This window comes from Geotrypetes seraphini, chromosome 14 (genome assembly GCF_902459505.1).
Source record: "Geotrypetes seraphini chromosome 14, aGeoSer1.1, whole genome shotgun sequence".
NCBI classification, from domain to species: domain Eukaryota; kingdom Metazoa; phylum Chordata; class Amphibia; order Gymnophiona; family Dermophiidae; genus Geotrypetes; species Geotrypetes seraphini.
In genome coordinates, this window is record NC_047097.1 from 36,774,872 (window position 1) to 36,796,508 (window position 21,637).

A 21,637-nucleotide genomic window follows, 5' to 3' on the forward strand; every position below is an offset into this window, starting at 1 on the left:
TAAGAATTCAACTCGCCACTAAGGGCATGTTCATTTAGTCTAGAAAGATTGTCACCCAAATTTCCTTACTAAGCCAACAAATCTGGTGTGCTGTTGTACAGAATTATTTGCAAAAAGCATGCTATTTTCCAACACAAGAGATCTGCATCTACTTTAATATGTAAACTCAGTGCTTTACAGTTCTGCTTGACAAAAACTTTTTAAATTCTATGTGTTAAACTAACAATTTTTAATGTTGGAAAATCAGGACAGCACACACTTGTTGCATCTTTGCTTCTTTTGGGGCTTAATATTTTTGTTTGTTTTGCTGTTCCTGAATGCTTAACTTGTGCATGATGTTATCTTGCAGAATACTCCTCATATGGCATTTTAAATGATATTTGTAAAGCTTTGCTGCTAATGTCAAATAAGATGAATCAAAATGCCATTAACAAACTTACTGCTGATTATAATAATATTTGGAATCATGCACACAGTTCTATGTAATCATATAGAAAACTCTTAGGAAAATACAACATTAGTTACAGCAATGTCTTTGGCTCCTGGTCTGTTCATGGACAAGGAGACAAGGTAATATTCACCTATGGGTAATATCACCAGTGGAGCCCGGCACAGGAAGCTTTTGAGTAGTCTTCACCATGCAGCTGTACCTTTTTACCCCTGCCACTGTTGCAGGGGACCTCCTCAGTCTGTCTTTTTGTTTTGTTTTCCTGGGGGAGCTAAGCAGTCCTGTTTTAGTGCTGTAGTTACCCTGGTGCTCAGTTCTTATTTGTTTGACATTTTGTCATGAGTCTCGCTGCCATGTAGATTAGCTTTACTATATTCCCTCTTAGATCTTTTTTTTTAGCTTTTATTTATTTTTCTGCCTTGTCTCAGTTTTTCTCAGTATAGGCCTTGAATTCCTGTCTGGGGTTTTTATCATGTTCTGATAACACTCCAGATGAGTCAGGAGAACATAACCAACCCTGTGATGCCTTTTATTGATGGCACCCTTTAATGAGCTGAAGGAGTCCTACTTCAATTGACAGATTGCTATAGCTTCAACGTTGTCAATGTTGAGGGCAGTGTTAAGCTCACTCTGCAGACCTGTAGATTTTTGTGCATGAACTGCTCATTTCAGGTTCTGCCACAGCATCTTACTAGGTTCAAGGCCAGTCCAAAACTTAAATTTGGTTTCTCTTTAGCCATTCAGATGTAGACTAGCTTTTTGTGTTTCAGTCTATTACATTTTGGCTTCAGCTCATTTATTATAAAGTTAAACAAACCCCACTTATGAATGACCCGTGATATGTTAAAGCATATTTTTTAATACTCTTTACTGCCTTCAGCTCATGGACAGATGATTGGTTATTCTCATTAAGATTTTTCTTGTACAGTGCAGAATTCATGGTTCCTTCAATAATGGCAAGTTTCCCTGCTCTTAAAACATCTCCACATTATTACCATTAAGTTTGATTGTTGGTATGATCTTATTGTGGAATGCCATATTTACTTTACACCAGATAGGAGTGGAAGAGTGGCCTAGTGGTTAGAGCTGCTGCCTCGGTATCCCGAGGTTGCCAGTTCAATCCTAGTGCCACTCCTTGTGATCCTGAGAATGTCACTTAACCCTACATTGCCCAGGTAGCATAGTTAGATTGTGAGCCTGCTGGGACAGATAAGGGAAAAACACTTAGAACCATTCAATGTAAACTGCCTAGGATCCTCTTGGGGTATATAAGCAGTATATAAATAACTAGTCTTATAGCCCGTTACATTAACGGGTGCTAGAATATGTGTGTGTGTCTCTCTTTCTTTCTTTCTCTCTCTCTCTCTCCTTAGCCGCTTTCTTTCTTTCTTTCTGTCTTTCTTTTTCCTTGGCTGTCCATCAGCACCCCTTGCCTGCTCCCCCTGTCCATTCTCCCTTCCTTTTACCTCCCCTGTGTCCACCACCACCCATCCCGCACCCCTCCTGATGCGACTCCCGCTGTCCCGCACCTGCCCCTGTGTCTTTCTTCTTGTCTTTCTGTGTCCCTTCCTCTGTCTGTCTGTCCAAAGCAGCATTCCCTCCCCCCACACCAGTTCCCTGTGCACCTGCCCCTGTATCTTTCTTTTTGTCTTTCTGTCTTCCTTCCTCCCTCTGTCTGTCTGTCTGTCTGTGCAAAGCTGCATTCCCTCCCCCACACCAGTTTCCTGTGCCTGTATTAGCTTTTCCTCTACCCTCTTTCCCTTCCCACAGTCGCGACTACAAACGCGGGCCCAAGTCCTTTGTCGCCCCCCCCCCCCTTCCCGCGGGCCCGACTACACATGGCGATTTAAGCAGCGTGTCAGCACTCTTCACACGCTGCTTCGGGCCCTTCTACTGCCCTAATTTGCTCTGGATGTGCCAGAGTAAATCAGGGCAGTAGAAGGGCCCGAAGCAGCGTGTGAAGAGTGCTGACACGCTGCTTAAATCGCCAGTCGGGCCCACGGTAAGGGAAAAGGGGGGGCGGCGGCAAATGAGTCGGGTCCCGGACAGCGGAAAGTTGCTGGGCTCCTCGTTGTGGCCGCGATCCCTCTCCTCCCAGACCCCCCCCCTCCCTCCCTCGGAGGAACGGAGATCGATTTGCCGCCATTTTGAAGATTGTTCTGCCCTGCTCCTTGCCTTAGTATATTTTTAAGTTGAAAGACACGGCGGCGGCGGCTCCTCTCAAGATCCCCGACTGCATTGGACTTCCGACGCAGGTGGGGATCCTGAGAGGAGCCGCTGCCTGGTCTTTCAACTTAAAAATATAGTAAGGCAAGGAGCAGGGCAGAGCGAAGAACATTGATTCCCATAAGATCATCAGCCTCGGGGGAGACAAACGCCGCGTCCGACATCAGCCTCGGGGGAGGAGAGAGGACTTCAGGCAAGGAGCAGGGCAGATAAAAAAACAGTACGGGCCGACAGCCGCCGTGTCCGACATCCGTCTCGGGGGAGGAGAGAGAGTGTTTCGGTCTGAGATGCTGTACATCTCACGGAAAACGGACCCACGCTATGGAACTGCGCATGCGCGGCCTAGCATTTTATTATATTAGATAAAATTTAAAAAAAAGTAATGGGACCTAATGTTTTCCAAGGAATTCTTCTTGTGATTCTTCTATCCATAAAACATTAATCTCAAAAGGCTTTTAGAACACCCAAGTATGTTTTTGCAAATGTGAGATAAGAACTGATGTTATGTTTGAATGGCATTTTCTACCCCTACTACTCTCTCATGAATCCCATTTTTGCCCAGTCTTTCTTATTGTGGAATCATGAATACTGTCCTCATTGCCCAGCTTTCTAGTTCTTTGGATGTTGTGGGATGTTTTATGACTTCCTGGTTGAAGGTCGCTATACCCCAGAAGTAATTTTGGCTGGCCATTCCTGGGAAGATTCACCAGTATTCCAGGTCTTCTCCATTTGAAGATAATGGCTTTCACTGTGGTTCAGTGGAGTCCCAGAGACTTTGAAATGGCTTTGTAATCCGTTCCATACTCTGCATTTTTTTTTCTCATCTTTCCTGGAATTTCCTTTGATCGTGGGATAGCATTTTTGTAGAAACTTTAGTGGTGACTATTTCACACTCATGGTAAGGCTCAATATACAGTGCTCCCCTGCAAATTCGTGGTTTGTGGTCCCGGTCATTCGTAGTTTCAAGTTTCAAGTTTATTCAATCTTTTGATGGATCGCCTATAACAATTTCTAAGCGATGTACATAGTGTAATAATAAGAGATTAGAAACTTAACAAAATTAATTATATAAACATAACACAAAATAAAAACATTTAAAACATACTTGAGGGGCAAGGGAAAATTAAAAAGTTACAATTTCGGGTTTTGTAAGAAAAGGGGAAAGTACAAAAGGTAGGGTAAAAAAGATAGAACAAAATGGCTTAAGCATACTTCATTAACAATAATACCAGATCATAAGTAATTTAAAGGAACTATTAAAAGTCAAAGGCATCTTTAAATAAATATGTTTTTAAAAGTTTTTTAAATGTTGTAATATTTTTTTCAATTCTAATAAATTGAGGGAGCTTATTCCACCTTTGTGGTCCGGCGACGGTAAAAATATCTGCTCTTCTGGTGCCTATGATTTTTAAAGATGGAACAGTTAGTAAGCATTGATCAGTAGAGCGAAGAGATCGATGAGGTTTATATGGAATTAGAGTTTTAGAGATAAATTGAGGTTCATTGGATGTTAGAGTTTTGAAAATTAGGAGCATTAGTTTAAAACAGATCCTATGATTTACTGGTAACCAGTGTGCGTCTATTAGCAATGGAGATACGTGGTCAAATTTTTTTGAATTATAAATTAATTTTACTGCTGTATTTTGAATTATTTGTATTCTTCTTATTTCTTTATGTGTGATGTTTAAGAATAAGGCATTACAGTAGTCTATTTTCGCTATTATAAATGAATGAATAAGAATATTTAAAGAAGAAGGAGTGAGAAATTTAGCAATAGATCTTATCTGCCGCAATTTAAAAAAACAATTTTTAACCATATATGATATGTGTTCATGGTAGGATAGTTTTTCATCTATGTAAACGCCAAGAATTTTTGTTGAAGATACCATGTTAATGGGGGTGTTATTAAGGAGAAAAGGTTTGGAAAGAGAAATATTTTCCGACCGCAAAGGGGAGGCAGGAGATGGCAGCTGGAGCACCGGAAAGTGAAGGAAATCACTCGCGGTATGCTCCGACCGCCTCTTCCTGTACTAAAGTCGGGCCTCACCAATCAGGAGCTGCATGTCAAAGCAGCTCCTGATTGACGAGGCCCGACTTTAGTACAGGAAGAGGCGGTCGGAGCATACAGCGAGTGATTTCCTTCATTCACCGGCGCTACGGCTGCCCTCTCCTGCCTCTCAAGTTTCAAGTTTATTTAAAATTTCTTATACCGCCCAATCAGTCTTCTAGGCGGTGTACAAATTGTAAGAACAAAGGACACACTAGCTAAAATAAAAGTTTGAAGTGACACTACATCACCAAACTCTAACTATTAAAAACACAAACAAACAAGAACATAGGGCACCCGCTCAAACTCAGGGGCGGAAAATTTCATGGCGACACCAGAAAATATTTCTTCACAGAGAGAGTGGTTGATCATTGGAACAAGCTTCCAGTGCAGGTGATCGAGGCAGACAGCGTGCCAGACTTTAAGAATAAATGGGATACCCATGTGGGATCCCTACGAGGGTCAAGATAAGGAAATTGGGTCATTAGGGCATAGACAGGGGGTGGGTAAGCAGAGTGGGCAGACTTGATGGGCTGTAGCCCTTTTCTGTCATCTTCTATGTTCTATGTAGGGTAAAAGGCAAGAACTACATGAGGCAAAGTAAAAGAAAACAATTAAGGAAAAAACTAGAGGGAGGGCTGCTGTAAGCTCAGTAGTATTTTCACTCAGTTGCCCTTAAAAGGACAATTAGGCCTCAAAGGCATCACGGAAGAGAAATGTTTTTAGCTTTGTCTTAAAGTTATTAAGATTTGATTCTTCGCGTAAATAATTTGGAATACTATTCCAAAGAAAGGGGGCAGACACAGAAAAGATGGTAGATCTCATTGTATATATAAACCAGTGACGGTATAGAGAAAAGGTTATTAGCTGTTGATCTTAGGGACCTGGAAGGAATATAAGGGGTAAGAAGATTATTTATAAATTCCGGTAGATTGTTTTGTCTAATCTTAAATATTAACAGAAGAATTTTGTAAGTGATTCTGTGTTCCACTGGCAATCAGTGGACTTCTTGCAACAGGGGAGTGACATGGTCAGATTTCTTTGCATTGAATATGATTTTTACAGCGGTGTTTTTTGTATTATCTTAAGTCTTCATATTTCTTTTTTAGTTATACCCTTATAAAGGGCGTTACAATAGATGCACAAAGAAAGTGAATCAAAATATTCAAAGCTGCAGCATCTAATAGTTTCGATAATGATCTGATCATACGTAGCCTATAAAAGCAACGTTGGACCACTGTACTGATATGAAGATGATAATTAAATTTAATATCAAAAGTTACTCCAAGTAATTTAAATGAAGGTACGGTTTTAATAGGTTGAGATTTGAAAGTAAGAGGAGATTGCAAAGAAAGTCCTTCCTTGTTGGGAAAAATCATTACTTTAGATTTTTCAATGTTTAATGAAAGCATGGTTTATAAACTTTATTTCTAAAGGATTATTTAGATCTATTGGGTGTATTAGTTAGACATCATCTGCATAGGCAAACATTGTAGATTGCCCTAATGTTAAAAGGGGGGCCAGAAAAATATTGAAAAGTAAGGGGGATAAAATAGAACCCTGAGGAATCCCATAATCAGTTGTAAATGAGCCAGACGATGTAGAATTAAACACTACCTCTCCAGATGCCCTCTCCTGCCTAAAAAACGTATTTGCGGTTTTTCAACATTCACGGGGGTTCCTGAAATGGAACCCCTGTGAATATCGGGGGGAGTACCGTATAGGAAGGTTTAGATTCAACACGGTTAGCTGAAACCAAGCCTATTTGTCTTCAGCTGAATCTAATTGTATCTAGTTAATTGTGTAACTAAGAAGGCAGTTAACTTTTCATATGGGTGTTGGATAATTTTTGGTCTTTAAATAAATGAAGTAACGTTTAAGTAATGTTTACTATGTTTTGCTTAAAGATCAGTGTGACAATGAATAATAGGAGCACTCGGAAGGGGTAGGGAGGACTTCTTTTTCACCGCATTGTAAGATTTGATATACAAGACCAGGTTGCTGATATTCCGTGCTGTGGAGAGAATTTCTTTGGAAAAAAATGTGCAGGAGACTCCAACTCTGTCAAGAAGCACAGTGATGCTCTTTACCTATCTCTCAAGGCCCACTTTTGACCCAGCCTCCTCTTATAGGAGGTATTGGAGCAAAGAGCAACAGAGATTCTATTATTCTCAAATGTATTAATATTACCGAACTTTCTACTCTTCACTAGTCAACAGAGATCTTTCTTTTATCCTCAATCAGTGGTTCTTAAACCTGTCCTGGGACTGGGTTTTGAGTTCCTCCATGAAAAAATAGATTCAGTCCCTGTATCTGTTTCAGCTAACCTATCAGTAGGCGGAAGGGATGGATATATATATATATTTTTTTTTTTTGTGAACAGATGGCCCCATATTACCTCAGATGGGTGGGTTTTTAAAATAGCTTGGATGCTGTCTGCAGTTAGCAGAATGGCCTCCAAATTACCCACTGACAGCATTAAGATTAAATTGGTAACATCAAGAAGTACATATAAAAGAATTCTGTTCTCTTTTACAGGCCGGTGTGGTGGTGCCTCATTCCATTGTGGGAAGAGTGCATCATTTTACTCCAAATATATTGCCTGATCACAGAAAAAGAATTATTCATCTGACCAAGCAAATGTTAGGATTTCCGTAGGCTCCCTTTCTCTTCCTCAAAGAGAGGGGTCTGGCTACATTCTCTAGACCTAAAGGATGCTTATCTCACATACAGATTTTTCTGTGATTTGGATGATTTATGATTTTGTCATAGGAAAGCACCTTTACCAGTATTGCTTTCTGCCATTTGGAATTGCATCTGCACTTTACATTTTCCAAAATGCTGAGGGTTATAGCAGTATATCTACACAGACTGGAGATGCACATTTCTCTATTCAGACATTTGGCTGGTAAAGTATGTCTTGCGAAGGAGCAGGAAGAGCAATTCATTCCACCATTCAGGTGCTGGAAGTTGCTAGGTTTGTCATAAATTATCCCAGGTCTCAGGCTCTGTCTCTGCAGAGAAGCGCCAGGGCTCGGCCCTCAGCTACAGACAAGGGTGGGCTCAGTTGACCCGTTTAGTAACTTTGAGTTTACGCCCAGCAGTGTCTACGGTGAGCTGTCAAAGCTCAAGGTTAACAAAGCAATGGGGCCGGACAACCTGCACCCCAGGGTGCTTAGGGAGTTGAGTGATGTCTTGGCGGAGCCACTGTCCGCGCTCTTCAACGAGTACAGGCAGCGTCCCGTTGGACTGGAGGACGGCTAACGTCATTCCACTCCACAAGAAAGGCTCAAAGATGGAGACAGCAAACTACAGACCAGTGAGTCTAACATCGATAGTGAGCAAACTAATGGAAACTCTAATCAAACACCAATTAGATAAGATCCAGGATGAGAAGAATCTACGGGATCCCCGACAACATGGATTTACTAAGGGGAGATCCTGCCAATCCAACCTGATCAGCTTCTTTGACTGGGTAACGGAGAAGCTGGATATTGGGGAGTCCCTGGACATCGTGTACCTGGACTTTAGCAAAGCATTCGATAGCGTACCACACCGCAGGTTACTGAGCAAGATGAGTTCTATAGGATTAGGTAACACATTGACGAAATGGGTTGGGAGCTGGCTTGGAGGTAGGCTCCAAAGGGTGGTGGTGAACGGCACCCCCTCCGAAATGACGGAGGTGATTAGTGGAGTACCACAGGGCTCAGTCTTGGGCCCAATCCTATTCAACATCTTTATAAGAGACTTGGCAGAAGGGCTTCGAGGTAAAATAACATTATTCGCCGATGACGCCAAACTGAGTAATGTAGTGGGCAAATGCACAACAGACGAAGATTCAGTGCCCGACAACATGATGCACGACCTACTCCTACTGGAGCGATGGTCTAGGACATGGCAACTCAACTTCAATGCCAAAAAATGCAAAGTTATGCACCTGGGCAGCCAGAATCCATGCAAGTCTTATACCCTTAATGGCGAGATCCTAGCAAAAACGGTAGCAGAACGAGACTTGGGGGTAATCGTCAGTGAGGACATGAAGTCTGCCAATCAAGTGGAGCAGGCTTCGTCCAAGGCAAGACAAATCATGGGCTGCATACGAAGGGGTTTCGTCAGTCGTAAGGCGGAAGTCATTATGCCATTGTATAGATCCATGGTGAGGCCCCACCTGGAATACTGTGTGCAATTCTGGAGGCCGCATTATCGCAAGGATGTGCTGAGACTGGAGTCGGTGCAAAGAATGGCCACCCGGATGGTCTCGGGACTCAAGGATCTACCATATGAAAAACGGCTTGACAAATTACAGCTATACTCGCTCGAGGAGCGCAGAGAGAGGGGGGACATGATCGAGACGTTCAAGTATCTTACGGGCCGCATCGAGGCGGAGGAAGATATCTTCTTTTTCAAGGGTCCCACGACAACAAGAGGGCATCCGTTGAAAATCAGGGGCGGGAAACTACGAGGTAACACCAGGAAATTCTTTTTCACTGAAAGAGTGGTTGATCGCTGGAATAGTCTTCCACTACAGGTGATTGAGGCCAGCAGCGTGCCTGATTTTAAGGCCAAATGGGATCGGCACATGGGATCTATTCACAGGGCAAAGGTAGGAGAGGGACATTAAGGTGGGCAGACTAGATGGGCCGTGGGCCCTTATCTGCCGTCTATTTCTATGTTTCTATTCAAATCAGAATCAAAGCCCACTTCTTTGAAGATGCTTTCAATTCCAAACTCCAACCCGCCTTCTAAGCCACCAATATCTGTCTTATCAATCCCTCTGTAAATCCCCCACTTGGGCACAGCATATTGATGTACTTTCTTATCCAGTTTGTCTGTTTTGATTAGATTGTAAACTCATTTGTAATCTCTCTTCTGTGTTTTGATGTACAGCACTGCATATGTTTAGTAGCGCTATAGAAATAATTAGTAGTAGTAGTAGTACTTAAGCATATCCACAGCGTTGGAGTTCATAGGACCTTTGCTGGCTATGACTCAAGCAAGTGCCTGTCTTCCATAAAGGATTGCCTTATTGATATCCATTGCAGAAGAAATTCAGAAGAGTCAAGCAAGTGAGCTGGACAAATATTGAGGATGCTGGACCACACGGCATCAACAGTTCATGTTGCACCAATTATATGGCTTTTAAGATAAGCGTGGACCTTATTCAGAGGACTTGATCTACAGGCATCCTCCAGAATGTGTTATTTGTCATCAGGCCTCCCCAGGACTTGCCATAAAAAATTCCAATCTGGCTAAAGGAATTCCCTAAAAATTCCACAGATTCAAGCAACTCCCAGGAAAAGTATTATCAGATAATCTTCTAGAGCATTCCATATTGTTCCTAGCTCTTAAGGGCTTTCAGATTGGTTATCAAACAAGGTAATTCTGGTTACAGTGGACAAACAAGGAGGGGCAGGATCCTACCTCTTTGGGTTAGGAGACTTGTTAGATGTAGAAAATGGCCCATTTACCACAAAGTTTTTCAGGCTCATATATATAGTACACAAACGTAGAGGCAGAAAAAAGTCAATGGGCTCTGAGAGGGGTATTCTGAAGATAAACACTCATGAGGACACCAGTCAATACATTATTAAATACGTATTTCAATAAAATAAAATTTTTTGTGAGACGGGGTATCCTCAGTTGAAGAGGTCAGCAAGGGGGAGGAGAACCTTCAGCGCAGAGAACCACAAGGTTAGGGCGAGCAAATCCCTACCAGCACACCATCATCGGATACCTCACGTGTGCATAAATAATATAGTGAAATTAAGTGTAGTCAATAAATAGTAAGTAATTAACACGAGTGGGAGGAGCCGGCTTGAATGATTTATCTGTGTGGCAATTGATTTGTTTTTGCTATTCAGCTCCAGCGGGTTCTTGATGAAGGGACGCTGAGTTACCGAAACCGGGCTTGGTTGAACCCAGCCAGAGAGGATCCTTGAATGTGGCAATTCCCTGGTTTTCTGTTACATCTAAGGAAATTGTTTTCGTCTTTCGAGCTAAGTCTGAGTTCATTTGGGGAGTTGGCTGGGGGGGCTCCTAGAGGTGTTTTTCTGTGTGATTTCACTCGTGTTAATTACTTACTATTTATTGACTAAACTTAATTTCACTATATTATTTATGCACACGTGAGGTATCCGATGATGGTGTGCTGGTAAGGGTTTGCTCGCCCTAACCTTGTGGTTCTCTACACTGGAGGTTCTCCTCCCCTCACTGACCTCTCACACTGAGGATACCCCATCTCACAAAAAAAATTTATTTTATTTAAATACGTATTTTAATAATGTATTGACTGTTTGGTGTCCTCATGAGTGTTTATCTTCAGAATACCCCTCTCAGAGCCCATTGTCTTTTTCTGCCTCTACGTTTGTGTCTTTTAAAGTTCCTTTGGCAGTCTTTTTTGGGGTCTTTTTTGTGTATTCACATATATAGTAGACAGACTGAGGAACCCCCTCTACCCTACAAATGGTCATTGGATAACAAAGTCGCCTACAAGATCTTTCAAGAGGGACACCTTATTTCTTTCCCACTCTTTTCAACAAAAAAATTGCTTTGGTTTCATTCCAGGATGAGGACATTCCTGGTTTCAGATGTCTGCCTTCCTTCATAACAAATACCATTCTGAAACTCCAGACGAGATTGGGAGCCATAATTCTCAAGGCTCCCTATTGCCTGCGACAAGCTTGGTTCCCATATCTGTTGAATCTCACCATCAGAAATACAGTGAGTGAGGCTGGAATGTATGTTCCCATCCTGATTTCACTAGATCAGGGGATATTGTAGCATCCCAACATTGAACCCTAGCCCTAATAGTTTTAATGTTGAAAGGTTAACATTTGGCTTCTCTAAGGTTGCCTGACAGTGTTTCATGTCTTGCTAGCTGCTAGAACAAATTCAACTAGGAGAGTGTATGGTTTTAAGAGGGAGTTTCCATTTGTGATGGCAAAACTCTAGATCATTTTACTTGCCCTGCACATAAACTACTTGAATACCTTCTCTCTTAGGTAGGTCTTAAGAACAATTCTGTTAGGTTCATCTTAGTGAAATTGGAGCTCATCAGGCTGTGTACAGCCTTTAGCTGTTCACTTGATGCAGGAATTGCTTCTGTTGAAGTCTCCCACAATGTCCTGAGACCTGAGCATTGTATGGCCAGCTGATGAAAGCTCTGTTTGACGCACTTGCTACTTTTGTTTTTGGTGGTGGTGACTTCAGCACATAGGGTCAACTAATTTCAAGCAATGGCAATTGATCCACCTTACAGTATGTTTTTCAGCAATAATAGTTTTGATGACTCATCTGTTCCGCCCCAAGATTATATTGAGTTCTGTTCTAACCAGTCAACAGTACTTCTTGGTCTTGAGTGAATGCCCATAGAATGTCCACCTAGTTTTGTTTTAATCTCCCCCCAAAAAATCCAACGATGGGCGCTGCTGTTGGTAAATGCACACTTTCCAACTGGGCTAGCAGACTACATTTCCTTCACTTATGGCCATGCTGGGCTGACTCTAGAGGGTCATGTCACAACTCATAATGTCAGAGCTATGGCTGTGTTGATAGCCCAGTTAAGATCAGTCTCTGTAGAAGAGATTTGCAGGGCTGCAGTATGAACATCTGTCCACATCACATTTTTGCCTAGAGCAGAACATGACAGCAGGTTGGTTAGACAGTCCTCTGAAATCTGATGTTTGATGTTTAGAATCCAATTCTATTACACCCCCCCCCCACCACCGTTATTTTTTGTTCAGGCTCCTTCTTCCACCCCTTCTTCCAAAAGGTAGTTGTATGATAATGCTCAACACCACCCAAAATATTAATGTGTCTGCATGTTGCGACCCTACTATTTTCTGATTGAAGGCAGCCTCTAGCTTAGTTAGGAATCATATGTGAGGTTTTCACTGTCCTGTTTTTCCTCAAAGAAAACAAATTACTTACCTATTGCAGGTGCTCTTTGAGAATAGTATGGTATAAATCCTCACAACCATCCCAAAGAGTTGTGATTCTCTAAGTCTGTGATTGAGGAGGTTCCACATGACAACAGTAAGCAGGAACAGGCAGGCATACATGGTAAAACATTCCTTTGAGCAAACAGAAGTAGTGCGTCCTACACTAGGATCCATCAGTGATGTCACCCAGAGGTGAGGAATAGATTTCTCTTGCTATCCTCTGAACACTTACTACATACAACTTTACTGTACAGTATTTTATGTTACTATGGGGTGTAACAGAATGTCTTGTTACTAGTATGTGAGAATATTTGTAGGGGATTGAATTTTTTTTCAATTGACATTTTACTTGTAGGCTCTTGTAATCATGTTATTCCATCCATAATCATGCTAATTTCATTTCTATGCCCAAGTTCCCTTACCCATTGATTTGCAGACTGTTATGTTGTTTTATTTTTCCTGCAGAAAATATATTGTGCAGTTATTTTGGTAATAGTGATTTAAATTGTATAAATACACACATGTAGAAGTGCATACATAGCATATACTGATCCTTATTTTCTCAAAAACGGTATCATGAAGATATTATGTAAGGATTGTAGAATCCTAGCTGAATTACTAATTTAGCTAATGCACAGAATCACTTTTAGGAGAGCATTCCGCCTTCTTTTCCTCAGTTTCAGTGTGTATTCCAATAAACATCATCATCTGGTCCCTGGGAAGCCATAGCACAACTGAGATGTTGGAGGAGGAGAAGCTTGAGTCACTAATGATGCTATTATATCAGCAGGTGGTGCTATCAACAAAAAAAAAATCACCAACTCGTATTCAGTCCAGAATCCAAATCAGAGCAGTGTGTTTAAATGATCTGTATCCTTTTTTTGGCTGCTGTTTTTTTGATAGGATGCAGCAAGCAGTAGTATTCACTCGGGTTGGCTATAAATTTTAAGTCTAAATTTTTCATGCTGCTACACTGCAGTTTTAATGAATAGTGTTAAACTGCCTTGTCATTGATGTCACTTTGACAGCCATTTGAACAATCAAATTTAGTGCTGTATTTCTGAAACTCTTGTTAATATGATTTTGCTGAGGTGCAGAAGAGCTTATAATTTCCAAATGTGATGGACTGAAATGTCTGGTAGATTGTGGTGATTGCTGCTGGCTGCATAGAATACTTTAAATTTGTGGTGTATAATGGTGAAGAATCAAGTCATTTAACTTATAGTGACTTAGTATTAGACTTAAAGCACACTGGCTGGCCCTAGAGCAGATCTGCACTCGACTAGAGAGTGCTGCTGAATATATACTCAATGCTGAGGCACTCTCCAGTTAGTGCCAGGGTGGTACAGGACAGACCCAACAGCTATCTGGGTACCATCTGTAGAAATAGCCATCCTAACTTGCCTGGATATGTATCCAGATACCAGCACAGATTTAGGCCTGGCATTGAATATCCAGGTCCAGTAATCAGCACCTTGAAAATTGGTGACGACTGTCAGCTAACTATCGGCCCCAACCGTTTTGGGGCCTATACCAATCTGTAAAAATTTACTATTTTTAATGAAAATTTTAGTTATATGATGCACCTGCCTTTGTTTAAACCTATTATGCAAAATTGCTCATATTCTGTTGTGGCAATAAATAAAATTTTACCAAATAATCTGCTATAATGCAAGACGGAAGGGGGGGGGGGTAGAAATAACTCTTTAAAAAGAAAATTGCCCCCTGACTTGATTTAGCAGTTCCCAGGAGCCTCCCTAGTAGGACAGTGGCTTTTGACAAGGATCATCCAATAAGTTAAGGAATCCCTCACAGATGGCCTTTGATCCCAGGTGTATTTGGGCCCTATCCTGAAGGTAGGACACCAAGGTGCTAATTTTCAAAGCTCATAGACTTAGAAAATTTCATAGCAAACTATGTAGATTTGTAAGTCTGTGCTTTGAAAATGAGTCTCCACATGGCTGCAGAAGCCTGTTCCCCACCCCCAGTTCTCTCAAGTGGTCTATACAGTGATGGGAGCAAGAGTGATACCCCACTTGCTTCTATCTCAGTGGCTGCTATGTTAAAAATGATCCCTAGTTGAGGGTGCAGGGCTATCAAATAAAGGCATATGCAAAAGTAACTCTAAAAAAATGCAGAACTCCTCAAAGTTAATGTTTCTGTTAATTACAAGATGTTGCAGAAGTATGCTTTGTGTGAAACTGCATGTCAGGTATATAAAGTCCTTAGAATCTAGTCCATGGCTGGGAGAAGGCAGATACTATGTCCTGGAACATCATAGTTGATGGAAGGAATTTATGCCTTCCCTATTTAGAAAACAGAAGATTATGGAATGAGAGAATTCTTATTTTTTACTAATACAGCATATTATAAAGTGTCCAAGTGAAATAAAGCGTTGCTGAAAGCGCAGGAGGAAGAACATATGGCTAAAAATGTAAAAAGGGAGACAAAATTTTTTTCAGATATATTAGTGAAAGGAGGAAGATGAAAAATGGAATTGCTAAACTAAAAGATGCTAGGAACCGATATGTGGAGAGTGATGAGGAAAAAGCAAATGCACTAAACAAATACTTCTGTTCTGTGTTCACGGAAGAAAATCCCGGAGAAGGACCAAGACTGTCTGGCAAAATTACGCAAGAAAATGGAGTAGATTCTGTGCCGTTCACGGAGGAAAGTATTTATGAGCAACTTGAAAAACTGAAGGTAGACAAAGCGATGGGAACAGACCGGATCCATCACAGGATACTGAGGGAGCTCAGAGAAGTTCTGGTGGGTTTATTAAAGATTTGTTCAACAAATCTCGAGACAGGAGTGGTTCCTGGGGATTGGAGAAGAGCAAATGTGGTCCCTATTCACAAAAGCGGTCACAGAGATGAAGTGGGAAACTACAGGACGGTAAGCCTCACTTCGGTCTGGAAAAATAATGGAAGTGTTGCTGAAAGAATGGATAATTAACTTCCTAGAATCTAATGGGTTACAGGACCTGAGGCAACATGGCTTTACTAAAGGTAAATAATGCCAAATGAACCTGATTGAATTTTTTGATTGAGTGACCAGAGAACTGAATCGAGGACAAATGCTAGATGTCATTTACTTAGATTTCAGCAAAGCCATTGACATGGTTCCTCATAGGAGGCTCTTGAACAAACTTGAAGGGCTGAAGTTAGGACCCAAAGTGGTGAACTGGATTAGAAACTGGTTGTCGGACAGATGCCAGAGGGTGGTGGTTAATGGAAGTCGCTCGGAGGAAGGAAAGGTGAGTAGTGGAGTCCCTCAGGGTTCGGTGCTAGGGCCGATCCTGTTCATTTTTAAAAAATTATTTGTTTTAAACAAAATATAACGTAACACTTTCCATAGAAAAGCATAAAATACAAACAATAATAACATTATCAAAAAAAAACCATATCCAGTGGATTAAAATAATAATAATAGCTTTATTTATATCCCGTCATGCCTGTTCAGTTCAAGACGGTGTACAGAAAATAACATCTTTAAACATACAATTAAATATAACATTTCCACTCCCATCCCTCCCCCCCCAGGACCTGGAATTTCTTCTTCATAAGGACAGGACAATATACTTAACATCTTTATTTCCTCCTCTAACCTTACCCCATATCTTCCTTCTCCAATTCAATATGTTTTCCCAAAAGATCTTTAAAATGTGCCCACCGGTTTGTTAAGAGGGCTGATAGTCTGTATTTTTCGCAGACTACTCCTAGTCAGTCCCTCATATCTCTTAATCTAGGAGCCTTGGAATTACACCTCTGCTGGGCCACAATTAATCAGGCAGCTATAAATGCCAGATCCATAAGTTTAGATTGAGAAGAATACAATCCCTCGAGACCCCTCCCCCCCCACACACACACACTCCCAATAATGCCCTTTCAGCTTTCATAGCCACAGGAATTTGAATTAACTTACGTACTGAAACACCTGTTCCCAGTACTTCTGAATAACTTGACATTCCCACCACTTATGATAAAATGTACCTTTTTCAATACATCCCCTCCAACAATCATTTTTCCCTTTTACACATTTACTAATTAGAACCAACATAACAAAAGTTTGATAGCATTTTCTACCAAGGTAGCAGCTCTAGCTGTATGGAAAAGATGTAATACAATTATCCCCCATTCATCAATGGTCCATTCCCTTCCCAAATCCTGTTCCCAGGCTCTCATTTATATGTATAATTTTATATAGCTAGGAAATACATCCTTTCTTCACCTGATTTACCAACCTCTTTTCAAATTCAGACTTCCTCAATATTTCTTTTCCATCGTTTTACATGTCATAATATAATTTTTTCAACTGTAAGTAGGGAAAAAGATCCCTTGCTACTAGTTGGTATTGGTCTTGGAGATCTCCAAAGGATTTAATTTCCTCCTCCTCTATAAATTGTCCAAAATACCTAAAACCTTTTCGCTCCCACCTCTTAAAAATCCCCCTTCCCTTCCTGGTATGAAATCATGTGCAAATAATATAGGACAAAAATTAATCCCTTTCTCTTTACCCAGCAGGTTTTTATTTTTACTACCTCTTTCCATATCCTCATTGAGCTACTGATAAAGGGATTACTTATATTTGTCATTTCTTTTTTCCCCAGAGCTACCCAAGGTAAATATTTCAAATCCCTAATATCTTGTATCCCTTCCAACATTTCTTGTTCTACCCTCACCCATAATTTAAGTGGATATGAATATCACTCAACTATCGCTCTCAACTGGGCAGCTCTATAGTATTCTTCCAAATGGAGTAAACCTAAACCTTCCGCCTTAACATTGCATAGCTAGCCATCCTTGGACGTTTCCTCCCCAGATAAATCTTTCTGGATATCTACTATTAATGGGATATAATTTTGTTGAAATAAGTTTCCAATCTACCCCAAGATTTATTCCTAAGTAACGAATGGGTCCTTTTAAGTTTCAAGTTTATTAACAAAATTTTATACCGCTCAATCAAGCTTCTGAGCAGTGTACAAATAAGTACTAATAAGATACAGACAATATAAACTTACATAAATGAACTCATGATGAGTTAACAAGACAAGCAATACACACACTTTAAACGAACGGGAACAATAGAAAGAAAAAAGGGAGGAACTACAATGGTTAAACTAAAGTGAACATAAAAGGTAAGGTACGATAGGAAGGGGATTTAAAAAATAAAATTTAGTCCCAATAAGGGCAATTAGGTGCCAAAAGCGTCTTGAAATAAGAATGTTTTTAACTTTAATTTTAAAATGAGGAAGAGATACTTCTGAATGGAAATGGTTAGGGGGTGGAATTCCAAAGAGAAGGGGTGGTTACCACAAAATTATTGGATCTAATGGTATTGATATGTTTTAAAGAAGGGATTAAGAGATTTTGAGATAGACTGGAACCTAGGCACCTCTGGCTGTGCTAGGGAGACCAAGTTCCTGGATGCTGTAGGCGATTGCTTCCCTGAAACAACTTGTAAAAGAAAATACAAGAGGAAATGCAATTCTGGACTTAATTCTAAATAGACTGCGAGGACCGGCAAAAAGTGTAGAAGTAGAAGGGACGTTGGGAAACAGCGATCACAACATGATCTGCTTCGGCCTGGACACAGGGAAGAAACATCGGTCCAGAATGATGGCCACGGTGCTGAACTTCCAAAAAGGGAATTACGAAGGGATGAGACTCATGGTGGGGAAGAAGATTGAGAAGAGAATAAGCACTGTAAAAACGCTAGGGCAAGCTTGGTCCCTTCTTAAGGACACAGCCACCGAGGCGCAAAATCTATATATACCATGTATCAAAAAGGATCCGAGAGGAAAAAGAACAAAGAACCAGCGTGGCTCACTGTAGGGGTGAAGGAAGCGATCAGACACAAGAAAACTTAGTTTAAGGAATGGTAAAAGTCAAAAACGGACGAAAACTGGAATAAGCACAAACAACATCAAAGCAGGTGCCACAAGGCAGTAAGAGGGGCCAAAAGAAACTACGAGGAAAAAATAGCCAAGGAGGCGAAAAACTTCAAGCCTTTCTTTCAATATATTATGGGGAAACGACCCGCAAAAAAAATGGTGGGACCGTTGGATGACCATGGAATAAAGGGAGTGCTAAAGGAGGACAAAGAAATCGCAGACAAACTGAACACTTTTTTTGCGTCTGTATTTACCAAACAGGATATACACCAGGGATCTCAAAGTCCATCCTTGAGGACCGCAATCCAGTCGGGTTTTCAGGATTTCCCCAATGACTATGCATTGAAAGCAGTGCATGCACATAGATCTCATGCATATTCATTGGGAAATCCTGAGAACCTGACTGGATTGCGGCCCTCAAGGAGGAACTTTGAGACCTATGGGGACCTGGGGTCTCATGCTCATTCGGGGTCTGACTGGTAACCCGAAGGAACAAGCATTTGGAGTGAAATTTTATGCTTGTCTGAGGCAGCCTTCTTCTTGTCAGGCTGCAGTTTTAGCTGAACCAGGCACAGCACTAGTACAAGTGTGAGTATAGGTTATTGTAGATTATAGGAGACATCGGGGTGGTCTACAGATTTTAAGTTCTGTTGTGGATACACAGGAGTCCATACTTAGGCTGTTGATTCCCATTTCCCACAAACAGCAGAAGGATATCCCTTCAAGAATTTGAAAATTCCTCCCATTTTGCAGTGGAGCACAGACCTCCATAGACCACCTGTCATAAATAAGTAAAAAAGAAATTAACTAAAAATGATGGAAACAAATTGCTAGACCAGCTATTCTAAAAATATTTGTGAAATACAGTATTTAAAATCACCAAAACTTGTGTTGGTTGATTTGTTTATTTATTGGAATTTATTATCCGCCTTTATGAAGAGAGTCACACAGGGCGCGATGTACAGTCAAATCTTTTCACAAAGAAATCAAAACCCATCTATTCAAAAAATTTATACAGATGTCATAACTCCAACCTGGATTCCCCTCAGTGTGACTCCCCCATCCTCCCTTCTTCACCAGTTACCCTTCCCCTCAAAGCCCAAGCTTGTCAACTGCTTCCCTAACTGCATATATACTGAAACTGCACTATATCCTATCTGTACAGCATCCCAAATTGTATATCCACTGGAATAGCCCAATCCTCCTTGCCGTATCCCATTCCCTAAACTATACTACACCATTCTTCTTGTAACTCCTCTGGAAATGTTCTTCTTCTTGTAACTCTTCTGGAAAAGTCCAGAAGTCTTTTTGTAATCATCCTGGAAATGTCCAGATGTCTCTTTTGTAATCCGCCCAGAACTGCAAGGTTGAGGCGGAATAAAAATCAGTAATGTAATGTAATGTTAATTCAACATAAAATTTACAATTTTGTTAACAGCATAACAGTAGTAAAAAGACCAAATATAAACATAATCTAATCTACGGTAATCCTTAGGTTTGTATACCGCATCATCTCCACGTTCGTAGAGCTTGACGCGGTTTACAGTAGGAGAAATAGGAAGGAACTACAACAGAGGGTTAGAGGTAGAAATGTGAAGAAAATTTAGAGGACTTGGGATGCCAAGATATAAGAGTTTCCTTGAATTCCTAAGTTGGAGGGAGACTACATTTTTTGAGAAAAGCCAGGTTTTCAGATGTTTGCGGAAATACTTGGAGAGAGCTCAAGTTCCGAAGAGGGGAGGTAAGGTTGTTCCAGAGCTAAGTGATTTTGAAGTGGAGGGAGGTCCCTAGCTTTCCTGTGTGGGAAATGCCTTTTAGCGAGGGGAAGGATAGTTTTAATTTGTGGGAAGATCTGGTGGTAATTAGGGTTTGAGGAATTCCAAGAAAGAGGGATAAAAGGGAGGGAGGATACCTTATAGGATTTTGAAAGTTAAACAGGCGCATTATAGTGGACCCTGGCGATTATCGGAAGCCAGTGGAGCTTGGCCAGGAGCGGGGAGACATGGTCAAATTTACTTTTAGCGAAGATGAGCTTGGCCGCGGCATTCTGAATCCGTTGGCGTCTGTGGAGGTTTTTTCTTAGTTAGGCTTAAGTAGATAAGAGACTGTTGATTGACCCTCACTTGTGTTTGTTTGCTTTGTGCTTTATTTTTGCACTTTTTTGCACTTCTATTGATTTATATTTCACACTTTGGAAGTACCCCATGATGGTGTGGGTGCAGGGACTGGTTGTCCTTGTCTCATGATGTGAAGCGTAGGAGTACTGCTCCCTTCGCTGCGTTATCACACTGAGGGCACTCCTTTATTAAATTATATTAATTACTTTCTGGAATTCCACCACTTGTGTGTTCACAATTGTTTGGTCAGTGAGCAGTCTCTTTGAGGACCGATAGCACAGTTACTTACCGTAACAGGTGTTATCCAGGGACAGCAGGCAGATATTCTCACATGTGGGTGACGTCATCCACGGAGCCCTGACGCGGACAGCTTTTCAAGCAAACTTGATTGAAGATTTCAAGTTTGCTAGTGCTGCACCACGCATGTGTGTGTGCCTTCCTGATCCACTAGAGGGTGCATACCCTCCTCATGGTCCTCAGTTCAGATAGCTAGCAAAGAAGCCAACCTCGGGGAGGCGGGCGGGTTGTGAGAATATCTGCCTGCTGTCCCTGGATAACACCTGTTACGGTAAGTAACCTGTGCTTTATCCCAGGACAAGCAGGCAGCATATTCTCACATGTGGGTGACCTCCAAGCTAACCAAAAAAGGGACGGAGGGAAGTTGGCAATTCAAGAAAACAGATTACGCAAAACCGACTGGCCCAACCGGCCGTTGCTCCTGGACAGAGTATCCAGGCAGTAGTGGGAGGTGAAAGTATGAACCGAAGACCAAGTGGCAGCCTTGCAAATCTCCTCGATAGGCGTCGACCTGAGGAAAGCTACAGAAGCCGCCATCGCTCGGACTTATGTCCCGCGACTCGACCATGCAGCGCAAGACCAGCCTGAGCGTAGCAAAAGGAAATACAAGCAGCCAACCAGTTGGACAAGTTGCGCTTGGAAACTGGGCGTCCTAACCGATTAGGGTCG

At 41.4% G+C, this 21,637-nt stretch overlaps 1 protein-coding gene across 2 annotated transcripts in view; it reads left to right on the forward strand.

Annotated features, from left to right (window-relative positions):
• BNIP2 (BCL2 interacting protein 2) overlaps positions 1-21,637 on the forward strand; it is a 119,503-nt gene that overhangs the window by 87,850 nt on the left and 10,016 nt on the right. The window lies entirely within an intron of this gene.